The sequence below is a fragment of the Bradysia coprophila genome, unplaced genomic scaffold (genome assembly GCF_014529535.1).
Source record: "Bradysia coprophila strain Holo2 unplaced genomic scaffold, BU_Bcop_v1 contig_350, whole genome shotgun sequence".
Taxonomy (NCBI): domain Eukaryota; kingdom Metazoa; phylum Arthropoda; class Insecta; order Diptera; family Sciaridae; genus Bradysia; species Bradysia coprophila.
This window is the reverse complement of record NW_023503608.1, coordinates 6,384,308-6,409,750: the sequence shown is the minus strand read 5'-3', so window position 1 is coordinate 6,409,750 and position 25,443 is coordinate 6,384,308. Positions and strand designations below refer to the sequence as shown.

The window sequence follows — 25,443 nt, the reverse complement described above, 5'->3', positions numbered from 1 at the left end:
ATACAAAGCGAAAAATTGAAACAAAAAGGCGGTATGTCTGTAAAACTTTGTAGGTTGTATGACTAATGTTATGGTCGACAATATAATAACTTTTGTAGTTGTTCGAACTAAGAATTTATTTCCTGGATCCGGAACAACCTTTTAAAGTTGTTTTCAGTTGATGTTTATATCCATTATTTGTGGTATGCGAGTTGCAACGAAACTCATTCGATTTTAACAACCAATGACATGTGAAATGAGTCGATCGGCTAATGTGAGCCAGACCGGTAATGATTGCATTATACCTAACACTAATTCGTATTTCGTCGAAAATAAAACCATAACCTGCGGTAGGTAGTGTCAATTATAACAGATTTTTTTTTAAACATGAACTGGAAAAGTGGCAAATGTCATTGATTGGGACAAGAAGCACTCGTTCGTCGAAAAATTCTGGGCACTCTAAAAATTCGTTCGATTGACTTTATTGGCTTTTTTTAATGAAAAATCTTTTACTTCATTTATTTTAGCATTCGGATTCGTATTAGACACATAGATAATGGATTAGCAAAATTATTCAAATTTTTGGTATAGCACCAGCTGGTACAGTCAGAATCTGTATTTTTATGCAATGCAGTTCTTTGAAATATATAAATTAGCTGTGACGTTTGCAAAAACGTAAGTGCAGTAAAATTAATAGTACCATGTCTAACCATTTAATTGACATAGCGAGTCATAAAGCATCATGTTAACACGAAACAAGTATCGAACCTGTAGTAGATAAAGTGTCATGCAATACAGATCGAGATTAATGTCATTCGATTTGATTATAAATAGCCGAGCAAATATTTGCATTTTTACTTTAGTTAGAACTTCAAATCCGAATTTACCCATGATGGTTATGTTATGGTTGCATTCTATACCAATTTTATTGTGCATCGCGGCGGTAATGGTCACTGTTCAGGTTAGGATATCGCCAGTTACAATCTCAATTTATTTCATTTTTTTCTATAAAATCAAACTGGATTTTATTTAGTTATATTACAAAATTGTAAAAAAAATTCGAGCGCCGTTGGATTGATATTTATACATTAAAAAAACGTACAGTCGACGTCAGTGAAATTTAGACAAGAATTTGCTTCAGTTCGTATTCATACAATCAAAGTGCTTAAAACTTCAAATTCATGTTTAAATTTGAAGGACATTTACTGTACCATCTTAGTTCTATTCCTTGTTTCTTTCTGCATTAATCTAACAGTTTAACTGAAAATTACTTTGTGTTACTACATTACTCTTATTGGAAGGCATTTTGGTCTGCATTTGACTTGGTAACTGTTGAAAATTCAAAAACTGGTACGGTTATCACAGATCTGAAGGTAATACGTTACAATAAAACTGCATATGCAATTAGTGGAACTATCGACTTAACAGCAGATCTAAGCGAGATATTCGATGTAAGTACATTCTTTCGATATGACGGTTCAAGTATTTAACAAAAAATTAGACGTTCGAATTGTAGTGTGAAGTGAAAGCCTATATTAGTCCCCAGGGTAACAGTAAGTACACACTGTTACCGTACAAAATTCCTCGAGATGCTTGTTGTACACTTTTGGAATCTGCTTATTGGAAATCCTTAGAAAAGAGCCTGCAAGACTGTTCAGATATACCGGCACGTAATGGAAATGAAAAGTTTTGTTTAGCTTTGAAAAAAGTATCGTGTCGATGAAATTTACGAACTAACTCAATTAATAAAACCAATAATTATGCGATTTCAGAGCAAATACACAATACGGCAACTTGGCTTCAACTATAATGTGATCCCAAAATTTTTTTCTACCGGTACATATAAATTTGTAATGTTAGTGTATGAGAAAGGATCCTCGGACTACACTTCTTTTGCCGCTTTTATTGCCAGATTATACTGAATTTGGTTTCGTCGTGTAGCAGAAATGTAAAATGTTGAAGATAACGTGTTTTTTTTATGAACAATTGATATCTTTAAATTTATGGTTAGGAGTTACCCGATTCATCCACCACCCATTTTTTTTTTTATACAAAAGATTTCACATCTCAAATAATATAGTGACTCTAAAAAAGATAAAAATTCACAAGAAATCTCCATTCAAGTTACCAAATAAATACAACTGTTGTTTGTTCAACTTCCAATTTTCGATAAAAACAGATAATTAGAATGAATTATTAAAATTAGTGCGAGGGGGAAACAACAATGAGAAATCTTGTCTTAACGTTTGACCATTCGCCCATTATTCATCCATTATTTACTTGCATTTCCCTTTATTCGCCCGAGCCCTGTCCCATGATTTTCTAATGTTGTTTCCCCTCGAACCGTGCTCAATATTTCCCTTTATTCGCCCGAACCCCGTCCCACGATTTGCTAATGTTGTTTCCCCTCGAACCGTGCTCAATATTGTGTCGTGGTCAGAGTAAATTAAGTAATAAAAGCTATAAAAATGCCAGAATTGTTTTTTAAGTTGAATTGTAATTCTTTTACCCGAACTAACTCTGGGTTATCACAGCCTTTTCTGACATCACAAAATTGTCGAGTTCCAAAATATTATTCGGTTGGCTGGAGCCATGTCCAATAAACAACTATAAAATTAGTGTTCGACCGAGGGGTGGAAAAACTAAAAAAACAAGGTTCGAAGCCATCGAAAACAAAAACAAAAACTTTTAAAAACAAAAATAAACAGAAAAAACAATAAAAAACAAAAAAACAAAAAAACAGAAAAACAGAAAAACAGAAAAAACTAAAATAAACAACAAAAAACGGTTAAAACGGTTAAAAAAACAAGAAAACATTTGTTTAAAAAAAAACAAGGTTCGAACATAATTTACGTTTATCCACCCCTCGTGTTCGACTAATGTCTTTTTAAGACTTGACTAACCGATAAATCATGGCAGAGTAAAAGTAACCCAGGCAGGAGCGCTTGTTTGACTAGTGACCTGAATAATCTAGTAGCCCTATGTTTTTTGCGAATTAAATTTTTCAATTTATGTCAGTGTTCATTTGAGTTCATTTTCATACAGTGTATTAGGTCCCTCTCCCTCATTTGACTTTTCAATAATGAACCGCTCCTGACAGGTTTACTTTTACTCTGCCGTGGATAAATACAGTCAGAGGCAGTGAAATCTCAGCTTTTTGCTTCAGCTGATCCACGCAAACAATCAAAACTGTTTATGCGTCATTATATACAGTTATACTACCACGCACGTGTAGTTTTGATTGTATGCGTGGTACAGTGGTACAGCTGTAAAAAAGCTGAAGCAGATTCATGCTGATGATTCACTGTCTCTAATTGTAGTATAGAAACTTCTTGTTGCTCATAACCATTTAAAAACATTACGAGAGGCAATCTATAGAATATTGTCTGGCCTGTCAATTTATCCTTTACGGACTACAATGTCATCTCCAAGGACATCTCTTATAGCCAATTACAAAAAAACCGATGTACTCTGGCTGATTCAATCTCACATGGCATAATGTATTGTAAAAGCAATGAAGTAAAACATTCTGCATAAATCATGTTCAACAGATCCAAAGAAGTAACAGAAAGTCTGCTTCAGACTTGATACTGGGGATATGCTTGCAGTGTGTAAAAGGTTAATTGGCATGCAATGTAACAAAATTAATAGAATCATGTCAAACAATTTAATTAGTAAAGCGAATTTTATGGTCGTTAAGCTTCATTTTAACGAAGAAAAAATCGAGCATGTAACAGATAACGTAACATGCATTGCAGATCAAAATCAATACTATTCGATACTATAAATAATCGAGCAAATATCTGCAGCCCATACTTTTAGTTGAAACTTGTAATCCTCAATTGTAAATGAATCACGATGGCGAATAGTATTCGCTTATTTCCTAGACCAATTTTATTGTACATCGCAGTGACAATAAGTGGTATTCAGGTATCTACAATCTTTTAATCAGATTTTTGTTTCTTTACTGCCTTACTGATATTCCAATCCAGGCATTTTGGTCTGCGTTTGATTTAGTATCACTTGAAAATTCAAAATCTGGAATCGGTATCACACAACTGAAGATAACACGTTACAATAAAACGTCGTATGGAATTAGTGGAACTATCGACTTAACAGCAGATCTTAACGATGATTACGATGTGCGTACACACTTCCGATATGACAATCCAAGTAGATTTGAGAAATAATAAAATTTGTATTATTGTAGTGCGAAATGAAATCGTATATTAGTTCCCAAGGTAACAGCAAATACACTCTGTTGCCGTATAAGGTTCCACGAGATGCGTGTTGCACACATTTGGAATCTTCTCATTGGAGAGGAATAGAAAACAGTCTCAAGGACTGTTCAGATATACCGCCGCGGAAAAAAAATGAAAAATTTTGTTCCATTTTGACAAAAGTATTATGTCGACGCGATTTACAAACAATTAATTGACTCTAATAATGTGATACGATTTCAGCGTCAATATGAAGTGCGACATTTTGGCTTTAACTATTATGTCATCCCAAAATTTATGGACGTTGGTACATATAAAATTGAAATTCTCATGTACGAGAAAGGATCGCCGGATGTTTCTTCCATTGCTACATTTGTTGCTAAGTTATACTGAAAATGTTTCTCTCATTGCGTAACAAGAATGTAAATTACAAATAAAATGTTTTATTGGGCAAAAATGTTATCTTTAATTGATATATGGTTGCATTGGTGTGGAGAAAGAATAAAGTTTTCTCCAGGATATATCCATCGAAGTGACCAACAATAAACGACGGTATACTGTACAACTTGCATTTTACGACATATAAACAGAGGGAAAAGTAAGGTCAACGTTGAAGATAGACCTATATCAGTTGGTTGAAGTTCAAACACTTGATTGTTTGATTCAAAAAGAAAAGGTTTTTGGTAGCACTTTGATATCTGATGATTTGCAAGAAATTTTTTATGTGTGAATAACCCTATTTTCTCTATTTCAAAAACCTTTGGCAACTCGGCATTTTGTTAACGTTTCCCGTGATAACATCTCAGTAGAAATTTCGTATTTTTTTCTAGACTCCCATGGGGAGAATGTAGAGATTTCCTCACCTATATGTCAATTGCTTTTGATACTAAAAATGTTACAACGAATTTGATATTACACACACTCGCCACTGGTCAGAAATCTTGCGGAGCAGACAACAAACATTATTGAGCAATTTTATGTCAATTTTTTAAGGAGATCCATAACATGGAAATTTTTCATTTTCACCGCCCGGTAAACTACTCGGTTCGTCTTACACGTCTAACTCAATTTAGTCGCATTTAGTATTGCAAGTAATGGATTGCTAGTCATGGAGCCATATCATGACAAGACATGGACATGTTGAGCATTTTCTTTTGTCTGGTACGCTTTAGCTGAAACTTTCAATACAAATAGTAGGATATTTTTGTGTCGTTTAAAGTATTTTGGCCAACATTACGGGCTATATCATTTAACTTCAAAATAACAAATAAGCGATGAAGCGATGTGACCTGGACAATGTAGCCTTATAAATGCGTGTTACAACACTGTTTAAGTAAACGATTTTGTGGATTAAGTTGGAAAAAGTACATGCTCAATTATATTAGTGATGTGCTAACCGCATGTAAAACGGTAATCAGTATTCAAACGAGCCGTCAGACCAGTTTGCTGCGACTGTGCCCCGTACGAACCCGTAAATCTATTGCGTAGGTCTGTCGCCCTAATTTGACCAGCCTATTGCACCCGTAAACGTAGTTAAAGTGAAATTATTAGAAAATCGGAACATCTTAGAAGTTGCTCAATAAACTTTTTTTCCTGAATTGGTATCGACAATTTCATTTACATTTCCATCGTTTATTTTGCCGTATATATCCTTAAAAGACCTTAAAACATTTAGGCGGCCCTAACTCACGAAGGGCCGACCCCGAATATTCTCATCTTCGAACTTAACCTCACTATTTCGACTACATTTCTGCTTCGAATTCCATCAATTGCACACAGAATCGTAATCCTATGAGCTCCTTTGTACTTCGTACGGGGCTAAACAGTAAAATCATGAGCATCCTGTCTAACAATTTAATTGACAAAAAAAACAATCAAACATGTAACTTAGCAGATAACGCAACATGCATTGCATATTGAAATCAATCTCATTCGAGACTATAAATAGTCAAGCAAGTATCTGCACATACTTCAGTTTGAATTTTAAATCCTCAATTGAAAACCACGATGGGAAAATGTATTTTTCGAGTATATTCTGGACCAATTTTATTGTACGCAGCAGTTACAATCATCAGTGTACAGGTTAGGATGGTCTACGTTGGAATTTTGTTTTAAATATTAAGTACTGATGTTCGAAGGCATTCTGGTCTGCATTTGACTTAGTTTCGATTGAAAATTCGCAAACTGGGATTGTCACCACACAACTGAAGGTAACACGTCTCAATAAAACAACATATGGAAATAGTGGCATTGTCGACTTAACAGCAGATCTTAACGATAACTACGATGTATGATACTTCCAATATGACGTTGAATATGTTTGAGAAATGAGAAAATTTTGTTTTTCTATGCTGTAGTGTGAACTGAAAGCGTATATTAGTTCTAAGGGTACCAGTAAGTACACCCTACTGCCGTACAAAATTCCTCGAGATGCTTGTTGCACACATTTAGAATCTGATTATTGGAAATCCCTAGAACAGAGCCTCCAAGACTGTTCAGATATACCGGCACGTAATGGAAATGAAAAGTTTTGTTTAGCTTTGAAAAAAGTATTTCGTCGACGGGATCTATAAACGAATGTAATTACTAATAATGTGATGTGATTTCAGCGTAAATATGAAACGAGACAATGTGGCTTTAACTATAATGTCATCCCAAGAATTGCGGACGTTGGTACATATAAAATTGAAATTATTATGTACGAGAAAGGGTCGTCGGACGTTTCCTCCATTGCCACTTTTGTAGCCAGATTATACTGACAATATTTCTCACGTTGTGTATGAAAAGGGCGTAAAGGTTGAGTAGAAGAAATTGAAAAAAAATATCAACCGATGATGATTCCAATTACGGACCAAACTATTTCTGTAATTTTAAGAAGTCAAATATTTTGTGGTTTTTGGAAGATATTTTTGAAATAAAGAAGAAGTGACCGAAAATATACAGGGGCTGTGTGGTAATCGTACAAAATCCGGAGAGTTAAAATCCGGAATTACAAAATCCAGACAAAAAAATCCGGAAGCCTCAAAATCCGGAAGCCTCATAATCTGGAAACTTCAAAATCAGGAAGCTTCAAAATCCTGATCGATGTTAAACTTTACGGATTTCGTCCGGATTTTTTCCGGATAACTTTGACGAAGATGTTAGCTTGGCGAAGATGTTGGAACTTTGCAAAATTCTGAAAACTGCTATTAGTGATAGTATTGAAACTGCAGTGTCACATAATTGGCACAGTGGCAGTGAAAATTCAAAAGTCGTCGGAGGCAAATAATACACACTTTCCATAGGTTTGTTCCATCCTATAGTATAGTAAAAAAAGAGTTTTAAAAAGACGAAAACGAACGAGAGCATCCACAGACGCAAACATAACCACAGCAACATTCATTCATTAAAACGTAAATGCGAGGTTGTGTTGTTTCTCTGTGGATGACGATTGACATTTTCAACGACCTTGTTCCTATTGTTGCAATTATTGCAATTTTTTAGAATCACATTTGTCAATGTACACAGGGATTTAATTCGGTGTATACTCTAGGCTTACGGATACCATTCAACAATCTTCTACAGAACTGTCACTCTTCCATCTTCACGTAGAGATCTGATAGTATAACTGTTGAGCAAAGAGAGAGCTATTTCGACCTCGGAAGTTTTGCGAAAAAGTTCTAAAAAATGGCGTCCAAAACTGTAAATCCTCATCCACCTGAGTAGGACCCGTCATTTCTAGATATTTGTTTGATAAAAATTATAGATTTTTTTTTGCTGAGATATGGTTTTCGCTGCAGGAAAAGAAAACGTACTAAAACGTGAAATGCTGTCAAGAGTTGACAGAAGGGATAAGCAAAATAAATACAGAAAAGGCATAAAATATAGACGCTACCAACTGTAATTGACACAGTTGCATTGACAATTGAATATTGTAATTTCAAGTGGGAAAATATAAAAAGTTGCTTCTGGTTATTCTTGAAATATATTCTTTAATTGCTAGGTTTGGCTTAGTAGTTAATGGATGAAATCAGCGCCGCAGGCCTTGAAATAAATAGAAAAATAAAAAAGCGGGGTCGAGGGGCGGCAGCCCCCGCTGAGGGGGGTCAAGGGGGGAGAATCCCCCCTTGAAGGTTCAATGACACTTTGTCCGGGTGTTTTTGATGTGTCTGAAGTTAGCTTAGTACAGATTTTTTATGATGAATTAGGTACAACCATTACAACTGTTATAATTGTCACAACTTTATGGACTTATTCTATTTCTATAAAGAAAAGAGTTGTACCTTCTAGATACAGCTTTTTCCTTCCATCCTGATTGTTGTACCGAGTCGGTGCAGGCACATGTGCTTTTGCACCAAATTTAACCTGGATTTTGTAATTCGGTATTTTGAAGCATCTAGATTTTGAGGTTTCCGGATTCTGAGGCTTCCGGATTTTGAAGCCTCCGGATTTTTTTGTCTGGATTTTGTAATTCCGGATTTTAGTTCTCCGGATTTTGTAGGGGAGCCGGGCTGTGTGTATACGCATATGATGTTAATTGTGACCAATGTTGAAAATAGATCTCAGTTGGGTGTAAACCTCGTGGTGACCCGTCAGCGTTCGACATATTCATTGGATTAGGCTCTAAACAAAGCTGAATTGTACATCTCATAAGTAATTATGCATGATTTTGGTATGTCAGCAAATGTGAAGGGAGAGGTAAGAAGCGCTGCACTAAATTTACATTCTTTATCAGTCTGAGTTAGTCTTTGATGATTTTATAATAACTCAGCAGGTTAACAGTTACAATTTTGTGTTATTTTAATAAATAATTTCTTCCAGAATAGTATAGTAACTGAATTCTCTGACGAAAACACTGTTGGTTTGTCCATTAAATGCAAAAATTCCTTCACCGAGACATTTTCTCACATGTAGTCATACATAGATCAGCGGAAAAATTGTTAAATCGGCAAATTCGTCAGGGTCATTGAATTGTTTCGTTAAAAGTTATGAAAAGATAAATTTTTAGGATCTTCAAACTTTGAATTCTAATTCTTGTATATCCGCGGATCGACATACTAAATGTAAATTGCAAAACCCTCCATTTTAATCTTTTAAAGCTGATCCACCACACCACAAAACATCACCAAATTCATTCATTCATTATATCGAGTTTCAAAATATTTATTAAATTAACTGAAATTCATGTCCAATAAACAACACCAATTAGTGTTCGTCTAATACGTTTTCGCATAAACCTTGACGAACCGTTAAATAGTTGCATCAAACAAAGTTCAAAAAGCGACAAGTGTTCCATAAATTCTCTAACATTCAGCAGCGGAACTTTTATATTGATCTCGCTGTTTTGTAATCCATTCAAATTAATTAAGAAAAAGAAAATGTTAGCTGCGGGAATTGATGATGTCCTACGTAGTCAATTGCAAGAAATGAATTTTGAACTTCTCGTTTTGAAGCACAATCGATCAACGATCTCTCTGACGACTTTCGAGACAAATGCGATAGTAAAACAAAACAAATACCAACAGATCTTAAAGAAATATATTGTCTTCGATCTCTTCGATGTTTGCGCGTTGACCTTTGGTATTATTTATACGTTTTTATTTTTCATGTCGATTTATTTATTTGTTTTAGAAGTCTCTATGTGTTTTGTATCATTAGTCGTCTAATAACCTATCCATTCATCTAAAATAAATAATATCACCGCATTTGTGTGCAAAACCTTGAACCAAAATTTATTTTTTTTTATAAATAAATATCCAAGTTTATAGCTCTTGCTGTCTTTATACATAAAAATGATTAGTTCGTAGTAAGAAAAAAGAAATAACTCAGCGGAATTATACAGTTCTTATGTTTGATTTGTGTTTTAATTTTATCAAAACGACAATTCAATGCAAAGTATTTCACCTTTGCACATAGACAAAATAACTCGAACGATTTAGTTTAGTCATCAACGACATTTTTTGCAAATAACTTGTTACCTTTGCAACAAACATAGCTATGTATTGAAGAAAGAATTGTCTTCTAAACGATTGGTCATGACCATTATATTATGTCTGACACGAAGTCTTTAAAAACTTTATCTTCACTAAAAACCGCTTTGTTGAGTGTTCCCAGAAGAAATTAAGGTAACCTTTTACTGCATTATTGCATTAAAAAGCAATGTTATCATCGAGTCCAGCATTCTTTTGTTTTTATAAGTTTCAAACGATTGTCATCGAATCTTTTACTTCATTTCTTTTAACATGCAGTTCAAGTTATAGTTTTGCTATATCTCATTAATCAGAGTCCTTTATATTTCTCTTTGTTATCGATAACATACGAATCACGGTGCGCCTAAACAAAGTTTAAATGAAAAGTTTGATAACATGTGGGTTCTCTTCAGAAAATTGTTTTTGGGGTCAAAATAAAACTTTTTTGTTCTGGCAGAAAAAATTCCGCTGAGCGCTTTTTAAGAAAATTGATAAAAACTACTCTTCTCCATACATTGTCAAAATTTTCGTGAAAGTGATGAAAAAAATTTGTTGGCTACATGCGCAAATTTATTTTTTACCGATAAACCACACTATTTTAAGCAAAAAATTGTTCTACGGTATGTCTCTAAAAGTCATAGTGTTTTTTATATAGCCAACTTGGTGTGCCAAATCTCACTAAAAATGAAGACCTAATTGGCTGTATAAAAACACTATGACTTTTAGAGACATACCGTAGAACAATTTTTTGCTTAAAATAGTGTGGTTTATCGGTAAAAAATAAATTTGCGCATGTAGCCAACAAATTTTTTTCATCACTTTCACGAAAATTTTGACAATGTATGGAGAAGAGTAGTTTTTATCAATTTTCTTAAAAACCGCTCAGCGGAATTTTTTCTGCCAGAACAAAAAAGTTTTATTTTGACCCCAAAAACAATTTTCTGAAGAGAACCCACATGTTATCAAACTTTTCATTTAAACTTTGTTTAGGCGCACCGTGGAATAATAGTGGTCATCAACTCAAACTTTAATTTACAATAAACGTCAGTTAGATTTAGAAATAGATTTTCTTCAACTGTTTTTTATCTTGTTTACTCAACTCTTACAAACAAAACTGATTTTACGTCTTTATACGGTTTTACCACTACCACGCGCGTGCGTGTAACTATTTCACCCGCATAGCTCACATAAAAACATATTGGTTATGTAATGAGCTTTTGAAAATTTAACCAATTTTCTTGTTTTCCCTCTGTTTTTAACAAGCCACTTTCAACCCTAGGGAAAACCACAGCATGTGAAGTCATGTAACATTTGTTTGTGTGAGTGGACCAGCTGAAAAACGGCAGAAGCAAATTCAAGTCTAAATTTCACTGACATCGACTGCACTCAAAATCAACATTTTTCACTGTACTCTTCTGTCTCGATATAAAATTCTCTTAAATTCAAACTTTTCGAGGTAATTTCTTTCGGTAATGTTGAATATGACTTATCGGTAGTAATATATTTTGAGGTATGTCGTTGGATATGTCGTTTACTGACGCTTCATCACCCAAAAGTACTTAGTATTGTTCATTGAAATCAAAGAAATCAATTCTAATTCGTCACTGTATTACATTTCTGAGTTCGAAATCTTGTCTATAAATTTCTATGATTTCACTAACTGCGTATCATTGACTGCATGTTGTTCACCTGTATCAAACAGTCAATTTATTTCTCAAACATCATCAACACGGCTGGGTGTTATGTGAACGACGAGGTGTACGCACACTGTCCTTATTTTTTATTTTATTTATCTCCACATCAACATCAAATAAATTTTCTCTTGTCAATTCAATAATCTTAATTATTGCAAATTAACGTATTGATTATATATATGAACGAAACGCCGAGTTTTTGAGATAGAAAAAAAAACATCATAAAACAACTTGACGGACGGGTATACAAATATGCTTCAAATGATTATTAGTCGCGACAGAGCTTATCGTTATGTGGTATAATAGAATGGTACGCGTATGTACGTATGGTCTTTCAATGTATTTTCGCATAACTATAAAAAAAAGTAAAAGTTTTTGAAATGACTGGTGTAAGTTCATGTTATATTTTCTAATGAGACATCATTCTAAATTCTATGCATCAGGCCTGTAAACATCAGGTTTTGACTTTGCTGCTATCATCAAAAACTAACCTGCAGAACCTGCTTCTTGAAAGCTAAACTTTGAACTCCAGTTGGTAAGAAGTTAAATTTAGTTTGAACCATAACCGATTACTGAACCGAATAAAATTGGTTTAACAATCGAACTGAACAATTTTGTTAGTGTTGTTTGCATTAAAATGTATATCGACCATTCGGTTAATTTAATTGTGCTGGCACACCTCCTTTCAAGGTTTCGAATCGCTTTACATGACAATGCCGTCTAGCACAACCACTCATGACAATGTAAATTATCTGCATTATTATTGGTGCCACTTGTTCGAAATAGCTTTTTTCTAATTAAAAGACTTTTTTATTCGTGGCAAAGTGATGCGAAATTAATTCCGCCATCGAGACCGGTTTCTTTTTTGTACACTTACAAAATTGTCAACAGTTACATCAAGGGGAAAAGGGAAAGCGGCTATTTTTACTGTTAAAAGTAAAAAACTGGTACTCCCTGTACATTGTCACATACACAATAAAAGAGTAAGGAATCCTATGCTTCAATTACCATTAGTACCACTATCGACAAGCAATATGGATCGAAGTGCCAACCCGTCTAATGATTCTTTCAATCATGAAAAACATTGAGCGCTTTAAAAGTCTCGAGGCTATAATTGAAACGCTTGTTTCCACACTAAATTAGAATGGTAGCAGCATATTGAATCCATCAAGTGGTTTCACTTCCTATGTTATTTAGGACTTTGATATTCACTTCCACACCAGATCTCAAAATTACAACAGGTATATTTCATGGGTGTTCAGGCAAACGTTAAAAATTACTTGGCTACTGGTATTGTAAAGTTCAAGCGTTGCATTCAGTTGTTGCAAAAGCCTTCCATCACGATAAATGATAAGTTAATTCACATTCATAAATGATATATACCTTGTTGTAGTGATTGTAATTTTACTACAAACATTTCCTGCAACTCTATACATTCAATGCTGCAGTTCGTTTTTTCAACTAAAGCTAATCCGAAATGAGAGCGATTCAAATTCAAGGATGAGGCACGGGGCGAACTGCAATCTTTTTACAAAACATTTTTCGTGATCATCGTACTGTAAACCGTAACAGACGTTGATTGATAATTAGATTTACGTTGTTCACGTCACTTGACCAACACAGTTCGTAATGTTAATATTAATAATTTTCGAGCAAATATGGGCTTACCTTGTAAAAGTTTAGAGAATTCGTTAGAGAGTTAGGTACACAATTCCACAAAACCTATAATCATCCTAACAATATTCGCAAGGTTTGTCGATTCGTTGATGTCTTTCTTGAAATCTGTTTTTTTCCACAGAGACTTTTACCATTGAAAAGACCATAAAGAAAAATAAATAACAAGAAACCAAAACTCTTGTAAAACAGTACGGTTTGAACAAGGTTAATTATCTGAAAAACGTGTAAAATTTTTACAAGAATGAAATGACCAAAAATATCACTTGGTAATGCTAGTGTACGTTGTACATTCTGTCGGAATATTGAAATGATTTAACTTCGACATTTTTTTCCCGATCAAATTAAGCTAAGCAATTATTTACTATTTATATATGATGTAAGGTTATTAGAATTATTAGGCAAGATATTAAAGTAATTGAAGTGAATTTTGGAGACTTTAGAGATCGCGGAATACTAGAAATATATCTGTCCAAGTCCAATGATGTAAGGATTCTAACGTTCTTTCAGCAACATAGTCAACTGTTTTATTGAGCACATTACAGAAAAAAGCATGCCAAAACAAATGAAGTAAAAGATTTTGTATGAAACGCTAAGCTCGTTAATTACATCGGAATACGTATGCATCTTTATAAGGTTAAAACATCGAAACACAGCACAGTCTCCGATCACTATTACGTTCGCCAGAGTTAAGTAATTTCATTCTCAAGCGGTTGGCATTTAAACAAGTCGCTCATTAAAACCAGAAACAACAAGAAGCGTTTTCGTTTTGTATTTCAAATAAAGCCATATCTCGGTTTCGGTGATATATGGGCTGAGCAAGGACATGATTTTAGATATCGTTGATACCATAAATATATGAAGATTTTTCAGCATAATTAAGAACGATTAGGAATTATAAATAAATTGGATAAGAATTTACATAAGAATGAATGATTATGAGTTTTCGTATCACAGTTTGAAATTTATTTTCAAGGAATTGATGTGGTTTTGTTGTTCATCTAACTGGTTCTTGTTTTGTTTTTATTTAAATAGATCGCATATACCTCTCACTGCATGATTTCCGGACTTAATTCAAAGTGGAATTTTTTCGACAAATTTACGCGCTAAGAAATCTGAACTTTTGATCTTTCAGACGTATTTTTGTTATTAAATTAAAAAAAACGCTTAAAATCATAATCTGATGAAATTTTGGCAGGTTATTGAAAAGAATAAAATACACCTGCAATCCACGCAGTACTAGACTCAATCAACAATCAGCATAACGCACGAAACGCATTAACATTTCTTGAATCATCTTTCAGTGATAAAAAGTCATTGGGGTTAAACGTTTAACTTTAACTATAAATCAAAAGCCTAAAAACGTATTTTCAAAGCGACTGAACCGAAACGAACTGTATTATTACAAAATTCGCAGAGCATTTGGTGTTTGAGACGTTAAATCACTTTTACCACTTATTTTTTACTACCAGTCATGCACACTTTATAATGAAATAGGAAAAAAAATGTTTAGTCTATGTACATAAACGACCACATATGCATTACGTAATGCTAAATATTTTAAGACAAATATTTAACTCAAATGTATGGCTATCGACAAGCATTCGTGCGTATGCTATACACAAATAAAAATTTTAAACTTTCATTATGCTTGGAAGGTAACTAGAAGTAAAAATCTGACAAAATTGACTGTCCATAATCTTTAAGTTCGTAGCACCTTTTGAGTTTGTTTGTCCCTTTTTGACGTTCCCAGTACTTAGCATCACCACATGACTTAGAGTTTGGATTTTTTTCGAATTTCTTTTCTAAATAAACTAGAAGAGGTTCGGACTGCCTGAATATAGACTGAAATTTCCAGGGGTCTGAGTTCACATAAATGAGCTCAGGTTTATTTTGAATTTGGTTTTAGGTTACCTCCTATTCAAAAGAAGTGAAGCGAAGCAAGACTTAATGACTTCCTGACTTCCGACATTATCAATTACCATGGGTGAGGATACCTTATGTAATTTCTATCGATAATCTTATGAATAATGAAATTTCAATGTAATAATCATTCACAACAGCCTGTGAGGTCTTGTAAATATACTTTCATCCTCTAACAAATCATACGGATCTTGCAATTACAAGAGGAAATTATGCGTATTGTTTGCTTTTCTCTCGTTTGGTTACCTTTGCTTATTCAAATGAACAAGTGCGAAATTTCGGAAACCATAATGTCGAATAGGAAATTGATCCAACAAAACAATCAAAACCACCAAGTCAAATTTACTTTAAGCCAACAATTGTTTGCACATGATTGCCTCGCCAAATTTATACAAAGTGTATTATGCACACCTTGAATTCAAAATAAATAATTTTGTGGACGAATAATGCCTTTGAAATATTACAATAAATCACCGCTGACAAACTCGACATGTGCATGAAATTTCATCGCGTATTAAGTCGACGACCCGACCGACGATTGTTAAGTTATTATTATGTTTTTTGCAGACATGAAAATTTAAATGAAAGTCATATCATCTTCACCTCTATGTGTATCCAATTAAGTTGGTTACTTCTGGTAAATGTAAAATTTCTCTTCAAAATTTTTTAAGAAGAAAAAAAATGACAAAAGCACCACAAAACAAAAGATGTTTGTGTTTTTTGTTTGAGAAGAAAAAAGCAAGAAAAAAACTGCAACTTTCGATGAAAACCTCTTTTTCGTAAAGCATAAGCAGAATTAAGTTTTTTTTAAAATGTAAAGTGAGTGATTGAATCACGATAATCTTGTAATTTAAGTATGCATATTGTAATGTAAACGATGTTCGACAGAGTGTATGTTATATGTTCAAGAAAAGCGAGATATGGGAAATAAGATAACATTCACTTCATTCGATGCGAAAATGTGAATGATTTCAAAACAATACAAATACGTAAATGTCTATCCATTCTATTTTCGCAGTAATTTTAGGTTCTTTTTTGATGTTGTGAAATCCCGATTTCTTAATTAGGTCGGAGTCGCTTACGTTGAAAGATTTAATTAAGTTGTCCTTTAACTTATACTCAACTATCAGATTGTCGAAAAATCAGATGACTTGACTTACACATAAAAATGACTACGACACCATCTGCTATCCGACATCGACGACAATCGCTGAGCTCGCGGCTGAAGTGGTCTTTATATAGCAAAATTCATGTAACAACAAATGAAGTAAAAGAATTTGAGTAAATCTGTTGAAAATGATTATAAGATAGAAAGAAGTAACAGACCAGATGATTATATCAATAATCTCCTCCTCGTCGTACGATTCATCATTTTACACAACCAAATTTTTCCATGTGGAGATAAATAGGACATTAGAATAAGACGTTGATATTCCATGGCTTTGAGTACACGACCAACAATTGAAGGTAACATTTCAGACCACATATTATGGCAATTAAATTATCAAAGAACTAACATTGCTACAATTTGATAATGTCCGGCATTTGAGTAACTAAATCATATATCATTAAGATCGTTTGATCCGGTGGCAATACGTTCACATTTCAATTTAATTACCGAGAGAAACAAACAAACTTGAAAGAAGGAAAAAAAATGTGAGTTTCATTCTCTCGATAAACAACGTGTAAAATGATTGTTTCACATTTACGTTGTATCCACGAAACATTTATGAATCAAGGTCTACCGCTTTTTTGTGTCTTTAAAACAAAATCCGAACCAGATCAATAAAATTTTAAATTTTGTTTTTTTTTATTAAATCGATTTGTTTCAAAGTGGAATTCAAATTGAAGTGACTGAAAAAAGTAGACAAAAAAAAATTCGGTGAATTATGCACATCAGGGATAAAGTTTGCACGATAACAATCACAAATCCAAACTTCCTCGTTAATTTATAAGCATTTGTGAAAGTAAAATGTTAAAAAGAGAAATAATTTTTTATGTTTTGCATATTATTGTGGTGAGAAAATAAAAAACCGTCCGTTTTTATTTGAGCAGAAAACTGATATCGTAGAATATCATCTACAAAAAGGTTAACACACGACCAAAGAGAATTTAAATACAAATTAAAAAAAAACGCAACGCGTTTCTCACATATGGTTTGGCGTCATTGCAATAAAATCCGCAATTGAAAAATGAGATTTTTCCATTTCAAAATCATTCATTCCCACGAGGGTATCGTCACATAAAACACACGAAACAAAAAAAAAATGAATACCCATCTCTCTGATCTCAGTTGTTTGTATATATTAACATTCGGAAAAACCTTCTACCACACCACATATCCATGGTAGAAAGTTCTTTTTACATCAAAAATTTTATTCAATTCCATAATGATAATGTTTCACTTTGTGTACATGCGCATATATGCAGACATGGCAGACATGTTTAATGTGCTTGCTGCACTTGCACATTTTATTGTACAAAAAAAACCGACCAAATTTGTTATTCAAACATCCACATTAACTATATAGTAAAATGCAATGAAAGTTCATTTCAGCTACAGTATCGCGTTTATTATGTGTTTAGCGATGCATAATCCGATGTCATGAAATGAAAGGTAAATAAATCAATTGCTAATAACACATCGATTGTTTGAATGGTTAATGCATTAATGGGATTTTCTCGTGAAAATTATCAGACTAAGTTGCAGTGCAAAATGCACGATCATCGTTTCGTCCATAGATTTGCATGTGGTGATGAATTGCATTAAGAATGTTGACAATATTAGCAACTTAGGTAAATACCAGAAGTTTAAAATTTGTCACATTCACCTTTGTGAGATTACCTCTCTAATAGACACGAAGTGAAATGTACTTGTTTACAATTCAATATGGCAATACACGTAATAGTGAAATGGTACATCAAAGACGTGCAAAATGTTCTTGAGATGCACCACTGAGTCATTTTACTAAATCGTTCAAAGCATCGCTCAACAAGTGATGAAGAAAGCTGATTATGGATTAGAAGTATCATTTTCAGCTATGATTCGCTAGTGTTTTCCAAGAACAACGACGTTAACCATCTCTGTTGCGCAATTCTCCCGTTCAAAGAATCACCTAGTGTTTTATGCCAAATCTTTCACTTCTTTGGTTTCACTTAGTTTTGTAGTTGCTGTCGATTTATAGTTTTATTTTGTTCACATCGGACTTACTCTAATTATTTCAATTTGTGATTTTTACCAGTAAGAAGATTTAACTTGTCTCAATAGGCATTACCATTATTTTTGGTTAAAGCTTGTGGGAAGGCTCGCCTTCAGCTCGAAATACATGCGAAATACGAAGCAAAAATTTCCCAACAAGACAGTACCGTATTTTGTTTGCTTGTGATCAGAAACTGCGAAAACCTAGTCTTGAGAGAGACGGTAATGAGTCGTTTGCTGGCAGCAGGCAAACAAAAACTCTTCTAAGCTACCAATATAGACTGATTTTGTGTAATTTAATTTATTCTATATCTCACAGTGCACATGTTGATGAAGATTGATACATATACCACCAATGTTAACTAAACTAAAGTATCGGCAATTACTCAAGTAAAGGAAACATGTCCGATCGGAAGTGGGTAACAATTACTGTCGGTGTCGGAATGCAATTACATAAATGCTGTTCCGCATAAAAATTCATCACGAAATCTGTTCAAAAGAACATTTATCCACATTCCGGCCATTAATTATTACTCTGAATCTATTTCAAAATCTTGATTTGATTTTCCGCATTCCGCAATCAACCAACGCTCGTGTTCTCATGCACCAAAGCGACTGAAAATACGATTACTTTATTCGGTTTGGTTACGGTTATCGCATTTTCAGTGTAGATGTGCTTGAACAGACTGGGTCTAAATAATTCGATAATAATTAAAATTAAAGAGAAAAAAAGCAACAAAATTTCATAATCAAAAATTCGGTCGAAGTGAATACCTCTACATTATAATTCCAATATTATTTTGAATAAATTATAAAATGAACAGAAAAACTGGTGCACTTTGGAAGCATAATAAATTGCAAACAAAATTTCGGTTAAGTACCAGACATAATGTAATCAACTCGTAGCTATGTATAACACACAGACAACAATTGAAGTCAAGCGGTCGCACTTTATAAAAATATGATTGTTAATTAAAGGTCATTATATCTCCATACGACTTCCATATTGTGCGGTTAGCTTGCTAAAAATTTAGAACACAACAAAAATATACGAAAATTAAAAATAAAAATCGTAACCGGTTCAACAAAAAATCGACTGTAATGGTTATACTATAATGGATACAATTTACTGTATTGCCAATCGACTCAGCTAGAAGTGTAGAAACAACCATTTAATTCGAATATTTAAGAGGAATTAAGAGATTTTATTTTAATTAATCATGATAATTTCGACCATGCTGGTGTGTGCAGTTACGTATACAAATTCTTATACAAAATCGCGAATAGCGCACACTTTTATACATTAATGTAAAGCAAGGAAATAAATGGTGTTATTATGTAAACAATAATGCAGTTTGGTGCAAAGGCTGTTAATAGATTTTCATATAATTATATATATGAACGTTTATATACACCACTACCACTATGCCATTATTTATAAAGTAATTATGACCAAAAATCATAGCGTGATATTTTTGTGAGACTTTTAGGCATTACAACAGATTTATTGTTATAACAGGTCTGGCGGCATTTCTCTAATCAGAAGGTCTGAGCCAATTAATTTTGATTAATTGTTCGATTTTGTTGTTAGCGAGAACCGTATATATCGTATATGGAATACGATGGCTGATGTTGTAACCGAAATTTTGAGTTTGTCGAATGAATCGTATCTAAGCAAATTCGCGTCGACGAAAATTTAGTAGAAAAAAAGAAAATTGGACAGTAGAAATACTTCTTGCATACGGTCAGTTCATCTGTTACCGACAGCGTCGTCTCAAATAAGCGACGAACTCTGCGTAATATTTCACTTATATAGCAAAACCTATGTCGATGATGTGACTAAAGTAAAAGATTTTGTTTCAACCTGATGACTTGGATCAAAAGTGGTAACAGATTCGATGTAAACGAATAAAATGAAAATATATCAAACAACATGATACCTAAGGGTACAAGTGACTTTTTTAGGGTAACGATGGGCGAAGACATTAGTATTTAACTTTACTAAAGAGGTAATAGGACCATTCCCTCTGTAGGGAAAACCCTTTTACCTCGCTCGTAAAGTAAAATAGCATACTACACACGAGAAATAATTTGATGTATCGTATCGCGATGAGTGAAAGCACCTCGGGCTGAAGCCCTCGGATGCTTTTTACTCATCTGGATAGGAGATATCAAATTACCTCCCTGGAATAGTAATCTACTATCAGAAAACTAGTGATAACTAGTGATAAACTAGTGTTCGTGTGAATTTTATAACCACACGAAAACGAGACAATTTTTACAACAACAAAAAAAGGTTATTGCTGAAAGGCCACAACCTTCTTTTGCCTGCTTTTTTTTAAACCTCAGAGTCAATTTTCAACCAGTTTCACAACAGTCAAAAACCTCGATGCTATAACTTTTCCCTGTTCAATCGAAATCAACTTTGTTGTTAAAAAATGATATTAATTCTATCATCGTTCCGAAGTTGACAGATTGCACCATCAAGCCATTATAATGTACCAACAATTTGAAAATTAAATTTACGGTTTGCGTGAACGAACACGTTCCATTCATAAAATTAGAAATTAAAATGACAAAATTTATTGCCAAGAAAATTTAATAAATGACCTGGTGAGGTGTGAAATTCACATAATTAGAAGTCAAACAACAAAGAATAAATTTAATATACTCCATTCAGTGTTGCCATGATTATTGCCTTCTTGCCGATTATGCAAAATGGTAATAATTCCCTGGTCACACACAGTCTCAAAAATAAAGTGTCTAATAATTTTGTTGAATATTCATAGCACACAATGTTGCCAGGCAATTATTACTTATTATCAGATTTTGAGTCGCCTTAAATAAATTCCATTTGACAATTTCGATGGTAATCGCTATTCTCATGTTGGACTCTTATTTTTTTTTTGTAACAAAGAAATCCGTCTACATAACACTGGCTGTGTGTGTTTCTATAACGCCAAATATCTACGCAAAATTTTAACTCAAATGTTAGCAGATATAATACACAAGTTCATATATATAATGGATTTCTTATTAATATTTTCTCGTAGTTTAAGTATCGTTTAATGCACCGCGATGTATATTATGTAGTATGTAAATTTCGACATGATACATCGAGGCATGGACGACCTCCAAGTCGAATAAACAATATAATTGTTATAAAGGAAAATGTTACGACATTTTCACAGTAAATTATAAGATTTTATAAAACAAATATTAAAAATAAAAATGTTTTGAAATAGAGGACGCATGTGGGTAATGTGTATCTGTTTACCGCTTTGTAATCTCTAGGCATCTACAGCATTTACAATCAGAAAAGAATGTGTGTAGCTCAAATTCAATTGTTGTTATTTAACTAGCTTATTATTCAATCCAACTTATTCTTATAACATAAAAAGAATTTAGGATTAATCCACAACTGTGGCGACGCGGATTTTCAATATTATTTAAAGTTCTAATATCACTGGCGATGTAAGGAAATATTTAGTGATTCTTATGGGGCCTTATGTGGTTGTAATAGAAAACAATGCTTCAACAGACGAGATTTGTGTTTCATATCTTAGACTAGTCATATGTTATCGAACGACGACAAAAATAAACGACGGTCTCTGGCTAGGAAAACTTATGATAAAACCAATGAAGTAATAGATTATTAAGAAAAACAGCACGTTTTAATAGCAGAAGTAATATATTTATCAATTAGGTCTAACTTTGAAGTCAAAGCGAAACCACGCTAAATAATGTTAACGATCTATATCTAAATTGATATCAATTTTTAGCGAACAAATTAGAAATATTTTACTTTACTAGTGAGGTAAAGTGGCTATTCCCTCACTAGTGAAAACCTTTTCCCTCGCTCGTAAAGTAAAACGTTATACTTTACACGTGAAATAATTTGATATCTCGTATCACGATGAGTAAAAGTACCTCGGGCTGAAGCCCTCGGATACTTTTACTCATCTGGATAGGAGATATCAAATTACTTCACTGGTATAGTAATGTACTATTACCATTGTGGTACAGGTTTCGGTATAATGTACATCATAGAAGCCATTATGCCATTATGATTGTTATCCCAAAAATGAAGTGAAGGTTCTATGTCGTTTGAGGACAATCCATTTTTTTTCTTCAAATATCCACAAATTTTGTAAAAATTAGCCTTGATGGTTTTGAGTTAGTTTCTCGAATTATCAGACGCAAAGTCACATAACATCCGCATACAAATCAACCATAGTAATTCATTAAATATGCGCTGCATGTATTTCTAAAAAAAATTGTTTCTTTCGATGTGTTCATACGACGAACATTAATTTTCATAAAACTCACGTAAAGCCGTACATATAGGAGGATCGAACTCTTACAATTCATAAACTTAAGCTCAGAAAACAGACAAAACATATTCATGTAGAGGAGTTTCTAAAATTGTAAATTTTTCAACAGAAAGTTTACCTGCTTCTTCAGCGAACTGAGACCGATAAAATGTTATTGTGTTAAGTGTAGGTTTTAATATGATTTGTTCGACATTTTACGGACGGCAATTCCTATGTTATCGATAACGAATACAAATGTAACTGATACCCTCTGACTGAAATGTTAGCTTGACAAACTCTTGAAATTTTGTTAGATCAAGAGGAATAATAAATCCACGGATCCACCCTTTCACTAGTAACTCAAACCCACTGTGAATTGCATTCATCTGTTATCGATTACGACAACAACAAAAAGTGATAAGCGCTGATGATCTGAAATTAAATAGCAAAATGAATGTTGAAAAAGAAGTATAGGAAAAGATTTTGAAAATATTTAGATCAAAAGAGGTACTAGATCCGATAATAATACTACTGTGAAAGGTTATCCGGTCCACACATTTTCGTCAATCAGTAAATTACAGTTTTCGAATTTATTATTTCTTTTAGTCTTAGAATTTCAGCATTTAGACAACGGTTGGTTCGTTACGGAATAAGTTTAAAAAAAATGTTTGTAATATTCCGATTTCATAGCAGCATATAAACTGAACGTAAATACTGCTTTGCCTACATCTTGTTCCGTTTTCTTGATAAATTATACGTCTTGTTAGACAAAAGTGAATTATTTCTTCAGAGAAAATTTGTTTTGTATAAGAATTTTAATAAAATATTGCTAGATGCTGTATTTATATCGATCAATTTCAATAAAATGGTTTCATATTAAAATGAGTTTACTCGCGAGTTTCTATTTAGCTTAAATATCGCGCCACACATAAATATAGATATGCATAGGTATACCATTATTTATGTATGTTGCATGCATATCATGCCAAAACACTTATATTTTCAAAGTAGACCAAATGGTACAATTGAGAATGAAGAAAAAGAAAAAAATTACAAATATAATAAAACACTCAACATAAAATTGTTGTATTATATACACCATCGACGTAATAAATCAGCTTTATTCATAGTCATTCCAAGATGAATGAATTGAAAGAAATGAACTGAACTGAATTTAAAAAAAAGTTGCAAATAATTTTAAATTGAATTTTTATTTACTTGCACAATCCAATATTTATTGTTTTTTTCGTATAAAAAAGAATTGTTATATTTATCTGCAGCATTGTTAATTGTAAAATGTTACAGTTTACATAGATTAATTCGCGCCAGTTTTTGTGTGGTAATATGAGCGCCGCAATAAGGTTTGCTGCGCTTTGGGTCAGATACAACAAATCTTTAACCAACGTTTGTTTTTCCGAAGTCATTAGCAAAAATTTGAAACTTTGGAGCTTGTAAAGTAGGTCGGTCTAAGGATGGAATCAAGGGGAAGTTGCGAAAAACTGTTTAATCTACTTAAGATTATATCCCTTGCCGTCAGTTGGGATACGACCTTCTCCCTCGTCTCGGATTGCGAGCCTTCCCTTCGAAAATAAACAAACTTTCGCGCAGATTGTAGATCAAAATTTCTTGCAACAACTGCAGATCATATACAATGTACCTTCGCTAACGCTTCTAAATTTTGGAACCCTTCTCCGGTACCGGAACCAACGTCAAACTCCATCTCGAAATGAAAGTAAGTTCAATTTCGAATTCGATGAGCGAAAAAAAAACCAGAAACGTCGAACTGCTAAATATACGAAAAAGACGGAGTTCAGTTGAAACTAATTTCTGCTGGACAGTTCTGCAATTTGTTTTACATATTTTCCTAGATAATTTGGTCAAATTATGAGTGCATTTTTATGCTGAGAACACATCAACGATCCATTGTTTGAAAACAATGAAAATGGAAATGTTGATTGGGTAAAATGTTTCACATACGTAACTTTCGGTAATTTTAACATATATTATTGCGTTGCATTATATTTATTAACTTCGACGTAACTGCGGCTTCACAAACATTTTGCAGTCACAAATTCTATGCCAAGCCATATGTGTGCAACGATGATATTGTAAAAATGTAATAATGCGACTGAACTGAGTAGATACATAGACACATTAAGTACATGCTTTCCTCATTAAAAATTTAATTACCAAAAGAGAGAAAAAAATGATATTACGTTTCTATAATGAAATTGGAAAATTATTGTATCCAAATCGTGTTAATGGTATATTGTTATTCAAAAGCAGTGCGTGATGAGAGTGGATTGATTAATGTAATATTATTATTATTAGCACTCTACAGCATTGATGCAAAGTAAAACACTCTATTTCTCCTTTACACATCAATTAATAACGCGGCATCAATTTTTTGTTTCTCAGAAACATTTATTTGGGTTAATCGAATGCAGTTCTTTGTGAAATTTAACGAAGGAAAACCGAAAATCATTGTTTCGT

At 33.2% G+C, this 25,443-nt stretch overlaps 1 protein-coding gene and 4 long non-coding RNA genes across 5 annotated transcripts in view; 3 read left to right on the top strand and 2 right to left on the bottom strand.

The window, feature by feature from the left end:
- LOC119080400 (probable chitinase 10) overlaps positions 1-25,443 on the bottom strand; it is a 40,474-nt gene that overhangs the window by 12,825 nt on the left and 2,206 nt on the right. The window lies entirely within an intron of this gene.
- On the bottom strand, positions 279-20,835 carry LOC119080575. The gene is made up of 4 exons (XR_005088345.1): positions 20,686-20,835; positions 15,083-15,092; positions 1,768-1,772; positions 279-290 (listed from the first exon to the last, which is right to left on the bottom strand). It is a non-coding gene; the product is annotated as an uncharacterized LOC119080575 (long non-coding RNA).
- Positions 849-2,447, top strand: LOC119080572. Its single transcript, XR_005088342.1, has 4 exons — positions 849-940; positions 1,281-1,430; positions 1,496-1,687; positions 1,752-2,447. It is a non-coding gene; the product is annotated as an uncharacterized LOC119080572 (long non-coding RNA).
- Positions 3,808-4,647, top strand: LOC119080568. Its single transcript, XR_005088338.1, has 4 exons — positions 3,808-3,909; positions 3,972-4,121; positions 4,190-4,381; positions 4,443-4,647. It is a non-coding gene; the product is annotated as an uncharacterized LOC119080568 (long non-coding RNA).
- LOC119080570 lies at positions 6,187-7,146 on the top strand. The gene is made up of 4 exons (XR_005088340.1): positions 6,187-6,281; positions 6,338-6,487; positions 6,557-6,748; positions 6,809-7,146. It is a non-coding gene; the product is annotated as an uncharacterized LOC119080570 (long non-coding RNA).